The 9487-nt window shown below is 41.6% G+C and overlaps 1 pseudogene; it reads right to left on the bottom strand.

Annotated features, from left to right (window-relative positions):
* Positions 1 to 3619: 3619 nt before the first annotated feature.
* Positions 3620 to 5939, bottom strand: LOC102414404 (annotated as a pseudogene).
* Between the last annotated feature and the right edge of the window lie 3548 nt (positions 5940 to 9487).

The raw sequence follows: 9487 nt of genomic DNA on the forward strand, positions 1-9487 counted from the left end.
GCCCTTGTTGTGGTGTGTCCATAATGCAGTGCCATTTTAAAAAGGACACAGGTATCACGAGCTGGTTTATTCTAGAGGCTGGTTAACCCTTCACACTTTGATATTCCTCTAATTCTCCTAGTTGTGGATTCTACCAACAAAAAGTCTGTTTATGTTAAACATTGATTAATGTTTACCACTAAACGTGATCCTGCATGGGCCCCACACTAGTAGTACAGGCCAAGTTTTCAAAGAAGCTTAGTCTATTAGGGAAAGCAAATGCAAACATCAGTGCATTATAATAATGGAAGTGAGGTAGGTACCAGCTGGGAATACACTGTACAGTAATCTCAGAGGAGTAACATGAAGTCATACTTGCTGCCTATTTCTCAACTTCTAAAGCTCCCTAGTTTCACATTTCAGAGATTTTAATTTTGATATTCCTTTCTGGAAAATCTGGAAAAACAAGTAGGAATTTGCCAGAAAGGAATCATGAAAATTAAGGTCTCAGAAATGTGAAACAACCAGGGAGCTTTAGGAGTTGAGAAATAGCCGTATGACTACATGTTACTCCTCTGAGATGACCATTTGATATATTCTCTCCCCTCTCCATCTTACTTGGCCTTTCATTGAGGAACCATCACAGGATGGAACTCATCTTTCCACCGTCAAATCTATAAATCTATCTGCTTTAACACCCAACCTTTCTCTCCAGTTACAGCTGAAGAATCTCTTTTATCAAAACTCAGTTGCTCCACATTATTATGAACGGAGCCCATCACCTGCTCCAAACATTTTTTAAAAATACAGAATATGCCAGGTCAAGTTGTAATTTTATGCAGAACGTAATGGAGAGCTATTAAAAGGATTTTAAACATGAGAATTGAACATCACTAGATACATGTTTCAGATTGTTGGGAAGGTTCTGTGGTAAATTGGAGGAGACATAACTAGAGATCTACTCGGAAACATTTCTCCAGCGCTTGCCCTGTATCTCCTACCTCATTGCTTTCCTTCCGTCTGATAAATTTTTTTTTTAATTGGAGTATAGTTGATTTACAGTGTAGTTTCAGGTGTACAGCAAGGTGAATCAGTTATACAGTAAGTCCTCAACATATGAACCTTCAAGTTGCAAACTTTCAAAAATGTAAACATGCCTTCACATGTCCAGTTACAAAAGTTAGTTCATGTGTTTGGCGTACCTTGACGTGTGTGCATCTTGTACAAGTGGTGCTTTTGTGTACTGCACAGCACTGTGTATAGTACAGTAGTATAGTGTCTTTATTTCAAGCCCAGGATGTGCAGAAGCAAGCATAAAAGTAGTAAAAAGTAACTGGTACTTCTGTGAAGCGCCAAACGATAATGATGGAAAGAAAGAAAAGTGAAAATCATCGGGAGAGCAGAGGGAGGCAAAAAGATGGTAGACGTCGCTCATTCTTACAACATAAACTGTTCAACCACTGGCACAATTCTAAAGAACAAGGATGAGATCATGAAACATGAAGTCTGTGCTGATAATGTCAAAGAAATGTGGGGAAGTGATGGAGGAGATGGAGAAACAGGATCAGCATCAGTGTCAAGTCCTGCTCAGGTTAATGCTGATTCAAGAGAAAGCTAAAAGCCCTTATGAAGACTTGAAGAAGAAACAGAATTGGACTGTTGCCAGAATCAAGACTGGAGCCGACCTTCACAATGTAAAAGCAAGTGATGAGGCAGCAACTACAGGTATGGTAGCTGCCTGGAAATTTCCTGAAACACTTTGGGAAGTTATGGCTGAAGGTGCACACTTACCCAAGCAGATTTTTCATGTGGATGAGGCAGGACTGTACTGGAAGAGGGTGGCAGACCTAAGTTACATCAGTAAAGAGGGAAAGTTGCTGCCTGGCAATAAAGTAGGAAAGGATAGGCTCACTCTGGTGACAGTGCTTCCGGGCATATGAAGCTGAAGTCTGCCTTAGTTTATTACTCAGAGAACCCAAGAGCCGTTAAAACCGTAGCCAAGGGCCCTCTTCCTGTTACGTGGAAGAGTAATGCCAAAGCCTGGATCACATAGGCCATTTTCCAGGTGGCTTTAACACCATTTTATCCCCGACGTAGAGAAATGTTGCTTGGAGAAGGATGTCCCACTCATTCTTTTGCTACTCATCAGTGCTCCAGGCCACCTGCCATTTGTGGGTGACTTTCACCCCAATGTCAAAGTTGTGCATCTGCTACCGAACACGACATTGCTTATCCAGTCTATGGGCCAGGGGGTTACAGCAACTTTGAAGAAATATTTATGTCACATTTGTCATCAGGCAGTGAATCAGGAACAACTTTGAGACAGTTTTGGAAGGACTGTCACTTCTACAAGACATAAAAAACTGACTTCTTGGTGTGAGGTTACAGCTCTCACCATGAATGGTTTGAAAGTACCTTTGCTGGCTGTGTGTTCATGATTTCCATGGGTTTGAGAAGGTGGATGAGGAGTCCAAATATGTCTTCAGCAACTTGGTGGTCCCTCAGCAAGAGATTGGATCTAGATCTGCAAGGGGGCATCTTCATTGAACTTGCTGTGAAACACACGCTTGCTAATGAAGACCCATTAGTAATTGGGGTCCAGAGAAAAGAAGTAACTGAAGAACCCAAGAGATTGATGACACGGGAAATGGCAAGGAGATTTTCTTTATTTGAGGAGGTACTGTTTTTGAGGCATGGAACCTGAACGTAGAACGTAGAATGGTACCCAAAGTTCGCAGCAGCTGTTCAGAAATTAATCCATGCTACCGTGTCATCTATGGCGAGAGAAAAAGAGCTACTACCCAGACATCACTGGATTGTTTTTCCAGAGGGTGGATAGAATTGAATCCATCAAGGAACCAGGACCTGTGCCATCAGAGTCGGGCATGAGTGCGATTGCAGCTTGCCTTCTGACTCCAGTTGCTGACAATCCTTCAGCTCTACCATCTCCCACCTCCTCTCCCTCTGCCAGTCAGTAACTCTTCTTGCCTGTTCACTGATGCCAGCCCCTGTGTGCCAGCTGTTGTATTTTCAAAGTACTGCACTGTAAGATTAAAAATGTTTTCTTTATTTTTTGTGTTTGTTTTTAATGTATTTGTGTGAAAAGTAACATAAACCTATTCAGTACAGTACTGTATAGCTGATTTTGTTAGTTGGGTACTTAGACTAGATTGTTGGACTTACGAATGCATTCTCAGAATGGAACTCATTCATATGTAGGGGACATACTATACATATATCCACTCTGTTTTAGATCCTTTTCTTATATAGGCTATTATAGCTCATTGAATAGAGTTCCCTGTCCTATGCAGTAGGTTCTTATTATCAATTTTATATGCAGTAGGGTGTATAGGTCAATTGGATCGATGTTTTTTATAAACACACCTCAAATATTTTAATAGAATTCAGCTTTTCCTTAAATTGTCTTTCCATAGTCAAAACAACAAAAAAAGACCCAATGTTAAAATCACTTAATAAACTTACAAACTTGAAAAATTGACACTTCAGATAGGCAATAAACTTTGTATTATGAAAGCAATATATTCCAAGTTTCAAAGATCTGACAAATTCTGTACAATGTCTTTCATCAGTAGATGGAAACTTTCAAACTCCACAGTCTTCTGTCAGGTAGGACTGGGTGTCATTCACTGGTCTGAGGTCGAATCCATTTCAAGGCATGTCATGGTGGTACAGTAATGGTCGGATGATAAAACCTACAGTCAGGTCTGGTACACTGAGTGTTCAATCTACAGTGTTTCGGATGATAAAAGGGACATTCCATTTTCTTAAAAGCTGGGAAGTAATGGTGGAGCTGACTCCTGGAAGGTGGTGCTGGTGTTCTAACTGGTTTTGGAGGCAGTCCTGGGGTTACTTGGCTCATGTGAGTGAAGGGACTGTCTGGTTTAGTACGTTTTGTATCATATTTACAATTTGGATGAACAGACACTTCTCAGCAAATTTACAATCAGGAAAGGCTTTGCAAGGTGACCCAGTGATGGTAAGCATGCTTGTCCCCGTTTTTGCAGGCAGGCCAGTACTTGCAGTGCTCCAACAGCTTTTCTGGTTTCTCTGCCAGGCCCAGTTCACTCATCTCAGCGTTTGAAAAGCTACCATCTGGGTCCTCAAGCCTGCTCAGCAAGTGTAACTGCTGTGGGTGGAGGAGACCTGCAAGTGCCTCATATGAAGCTGCAGGGTGGTGTGTGGGTCTCATTCCTTAAAAGCACATGCCAACTTCTTGATCTGACATGTATCCTGGGGAGCGGGGGGGGGGGGGGGCGGTTAGGGTTAGGGTTGCTGGGAACACCATCCAGTGTCACTATAAACTCGGGACTTGAAGGTTTATCTGGTTGTACAAGATCTCATGTTTGCATAAGGTGTCCATACCCAAAGGGTATCTGCAGTCTTCATCCCCAACTCCTGCTTTGGTGCACTACTAGTTCCTCAGATAGCTTTGACTTCTTCAGAATAAATGGTCTTGCGTCTGCTTGTACCATGGATTCCAAGTCATAGTAATCTTGACTGATCTGCAGAGTCTCTGCCATCATGGGCTTAATTTGCAATAGGGATAACAACTGCCTCTGTTGTTCCTTGACTTTTGTATATATTATCTCCTTTTGCTTCCTCTTCTTTAATGGGAGAGCTTATTCTGGGGACTCTGCCTTGTCCCTGGACCATTTCTGCTAGCAATTCTTCTTGAGTTCAAGTTCTGGGAGCAACTCAAAGTGTCCGTTTCTGCAAGACTGTAGGATAGTTAGTTGTTTTTGTTACAGATTCTTGAGCTTCGGATAGAGCCTTCAAAATTAGATTCTTGTTAGCTTGTTTAGAAGGTGGAAGTGAAGGTCTCCGTTCAGGTTTTGCTGGCACTGACACATTGCTGGAGATGCTTCCAGTAGGGGACCCACAATCCTCATCTTCCTCCTCCTCTTCTCCATCGTGACTGAAATTTTTTACTTTAACAACTGAACTTACCCAGGCAACTTTCTCTTCTGAAAGTTTTCTTCCTCAATACTCATCTTTTCTGATTTGTTCCTGAGGAAGGGTCCGTAAGTCTCTTCTAAGCTGTTAAGCACTTCTGGTTCACACAAACGTCCTGTTTCATACACCTGGCTATTCTGACTATCAAGTTGCTTGGCAGCATGAATACTGTTTTTCTGCTGTTCAAATTGCAGCCTGTTTAAATGAGCACCACTATCTGCGTTCGACTTGCAGGTGGTCGATAAATTTCAATAGAAGGGCAAGAAGAACCGTATATAAGTGTTACTGTAGTTTTTTTTTCTGAGATAAGGGTTTCTCCTGCACAAAATTGAGGTCTTCATCAATGAGATCATCTGGTTCTGGTTTAATATCAATCACATCTTCAGAGGGTGCTAGCTCCCTCAAAGGTTTCACTGTTGACATTGGTCAGGTTGCAGCTCCGTTATCATAAATCTGTCTGACATTAGTGGCTTTCTGCTCCTGTGAACTTGTAGAAACTCTAGATTCTCTTTTTTCAGGTCTAGTGCTAGAAACTGCAAGAGGTGGCACTGCAGCTTCGTGCCTTCTCTCATCTCCTCGATTGAAACTGCTCTTGTTTGAAGGTATGTTACCATCAAAGAGGTTGGTATCAGAAGACTTCAGACTAGACCCCATGAAGCCATACGGTGAATCAAATTGTGTTGTTCCCTTGAAACAGGGACAGGTCTTCTGTCATTTGGTCCTCACTTTTCTTGTTGGTCACCATCACCATAATGTAATCAGGAAGTTCTTCATCTTAACTATTCATAACATTTCTATATAGGCAGGAAGTTTCATTTCAGAAGTACTATCAGACATTTGTTTCAAAAATAAAAAAATATTTAAAAATCCAGTTCAAGAAAAGCACAAATATAAGGTGAAAATCAATCAATGTAAGCTCCTAATTCTTGCAATTTCCCTTTAACGGCACTTGGGATCTTACGGCTGATCTCTGTGCTGATCTCCATGATTCCAGGGAGAGTGGCAGGCACTGTGCGGTGTCCCGCTTACTAGGAGCCAGATGCCAGCTCCCAGCCTGCAGCCAGACTGCTACCGCTGCTCCCGGCCTGGGTCAATTCTTATCAACATATAAATCACAACTCCCTCGAACCCCCATCTCCTCCGCAACAAACTACAAGGTGATCCTGCTGTTTCCAGTTCCCTTCCAGGTTTTGATTCTGAGTTTTAAAAGACCACTCTGGCTGTAGTATAAGAGACCAGACTATACAGCAGTGGTCTCCAAACTTTTTTTGCACCAGGGACCAGTTTCTTCAATATTTTCATGGACCAGGGAAAGGGGGATGGTTTGGGGATGATTCAAGTGTATTACATTTATTTATTGTGCCACTGCTGATCTGACAGGAGGCAGCACTCAGGTGGTAATGTGAACAATGGGGAGTGGCTGTAAATATAGATGAAGCTTTGCTGGCTAGCCTGCCGCTCACCTGCTGTGTGGCTGGTTCCTAACAGGCTGCAGACCAGTACTGGTCCATGGCCCTGGGGTCCCAAACCCTTGATCCCAAAAGGATCAGTGGTTAAATCAGGGTCACTCAGGGCTATTACTAGTTGATGATGGATTGGACTCAGATGATAGCAATGTAAGTGGTGTGGATGGGTAGGTATTTTTGCAAATCTAATAAAAAGTGGAGAAGTAAATGGCAGCCCACTCCAGTACTCTTGCCTGGAAAATCCCCTGGAAAGAGGAGCCTGGTGGGCTAGATGAGCCCAGAGTAGTTAGATAGCTTTACCAACGTCACACAACTACTAAGTAACAGCTAGGATTAACCCCAGGCAGACTGATTCTGAAGCCTCTTGACCTAACCAACAAATGAAAGAAGAGTGAGGAGGGATTGCACCTTCTATTTTAAAAATATTATAAACCTTTAAATATCTAAGTCTACCAGTGCACAAATGGACAGACCAATGGAACAGAAGGTAAAAGTACAGAAAAAAGTCCTAAATATATATGGGGATTTAGTGTTGAAAAGGGCTTCTCTTGTAGCTTAGTTGGTAAAGAGTCTGCCTACAGTGCAGGAGAACCGGGTTCGATTCCTAGTTGGGAAGATCCCCTGGAGAAGGAAATGGCAACCCACTCCAGTATCCTTGCCTGGAAAAACTCATGGACAGAGGAGCCTGGTGGGCTGCAGTCCATGGGGTCCCAAAGAGTCGGGCATGACTGAGCGACTAACACTTACTTAGTGTTGAAAAAGGTGATATTTCAAATTAGAAAAAGAAGATTCAATAAATGGTATTGACAACTGAGTTACCATTGGTGGCAAAGGATGAGTTAGTTAGCATCACAGACTCTCAAGGGCATGAATTTGAGCAAGCTCTGGCAGTGGAGGAAAGAGGAGCATGGGCTGCTACACTCTGTGGGATTGTAGAGTCGGACACGATTTAGCGACTGAACAACATCCATCTAGAAAATATAAAGGTATATCCATACTTTACCTAATAAATTTTAAGATGAAAAGTGAAGACTTCAAATATCATGTACAATATTACATATTATTGAATACATAAGATACAAGTAAATATGTAGAATGTTACATTGCAAAGTTTCTGAGAAATATTAGAGGTCCCTTGGAAAGTGAAGTCAGGTTCATATTGGTTCTTCTCATGGTACAGAGCTGGAGTCTTACCCAAGGGATCATCCATCACTTTACAACTGCGAAGTTCTAATCATGTGACACTGGAGCAATTGGATACCCAAAGGGGTGAGGTGAGGGGCCTCAAACTAAGTTTTGATACCTGACACAAAAGTCAACCCCAAATGGATCACAGACTTAAATGTAAACCTAGAGAACTTTCAGAAAAAGCACAAGAGAGAAGATTTCAGGATCTAGGGCTAAGAGTTCTTAGACTTGACTCCAAAAGCCTAAGAGGAAAAACCGGTAAGTTGGACTTCATCAAAATTAAGAATGTTTGCTCTGAAAAAACAAAACAAACATGTTAGGATGAAAGGACAAGCTATAAACTGGGGGAAAAAATATTTGCAAGCCCCATATAAAGGAATAGTATCTAGAATATATAAAGAATTCTCAAATTTCACCAGTAAAAAATCCAATTAGGAAATGGGCAAAAGACATGACCAGACATTTCAATGAAGAGGGTATACAGATGACAAATGAGCATATGAAAAGATACTTGACATAAAGTAGCCATTAAAGGAGTGGAAATTAAAACCACAATGAAATATCTACCTATCAGGTTGTCTAAAATAAAAAAATAGTAACTACACAAAATGCTGATGAGAGTGCAGAGAAACTGGATGATTCATATATTGCTAGTGGGAATGTAAAATGGTGCAGCTACTCTGGAAAACAATGTGGCAGTGTCTTTAAAAACAAAACATGTAACTGGCTTATGACCCTGCAATTACACTCCTAGGCACTTTTTCCAGAGATATGATAGTTTGTGTTCACACAAAAACGTGTATAGATATGTTTATAGTAGCTTTATTCGTGGTAGTCCCCAAATGGAAACAACTCAAATATCCTTCAGTAGGTAACTGACTACACAAAGTATGGTTTCATTTTATCCACAACTTTTTATTTTGCACAACTTTATTGAAATAAAAAGGAACATGGACACAAGAACTTGGATGTATCTCTAAAGGATTATGCTAAACGAAAACAGTAAAAAGATTAGGTACGGTATGATTCCATTTATACAACATTCTCAAAAGGAAAAAAAGTTACAGAAATGGAGGATTAGTAGTTGCCAAGGGAAGTGGGTGTAGCTATAAAAGGGCAAATGAGGGCTCCTGGAAGCATGGAAATGTTCTGTATCTTGACCATCAAGATCAACATTTCGGTTGTGATATTGTAATACAGTTCTACAAGATGTTACCACTGGAAGAAGCTGGGTAAAGAGTACACAGGACTTTGCTGTACTATTACAACGTACGAATCTACAGTTCATATGGGCTTCCCTGCCCCTCCTGCTTAACACCCTCCAGTGGTTTTCCACTGTTCTTAAAATATCAGATCCTGGATCCTATGATCTAGTCCGCCTCCCAGGATCACTAGGTTTCCTTCAGGCTTTCTGTGGTCCATCAACACTGGCATTCTTTCAGTTCCCACATCAGACCTACTCCTGTAATCCACTAGAGGGCTTTTGTAAACACTGTTCCCATCCGTACCGGGCGTCCCCCTCATTTTCTCTCCGATTTCCACTATTTAACTCATAATTACCCTTCAGACCTCAGATGAAGTCTCAGATCCTTAGGACGACCTTCCCCAACCTCTTTAAATCAAATTTTCCTGTAAGTTCTTGCCTTTTCCTCCATATCCACGGCCGCACTTTTGCATTTGATTGAATGATTACTTGATTAAATAGGTAGTTCTACAAGGAGAGGAACTGTATCTGTTAATCTCACTGCAAAGCTGCTAACTCCGCACCTAGAATGCTCAGTAAGAACAGTGGTTTTGAAGGATTGAATGAAAACGCCCAGCCTTGCGCGGAGGTCCCTGGGCCGCAGCGTCACACTAGTGCCGCGCGTGGTATGCGTCAC

The sequence above is a fragment of the Bubalus bubalis genome, chromosome 11 (genome assembly GCF_019923935.1).
Source record: "Bubalus bubalis isolate 160015118507 breed Murrah chromosome 11, NDDB_SH_1, whole genome shotgun sequence".
Classification (NCBI taxonomy): domain Eukaryota; kingdom Metazoa; phylum Chordata; class Mammalia; order Artiodactyla; family Bovidae; genus Bubalus; species Bubalus bubalis.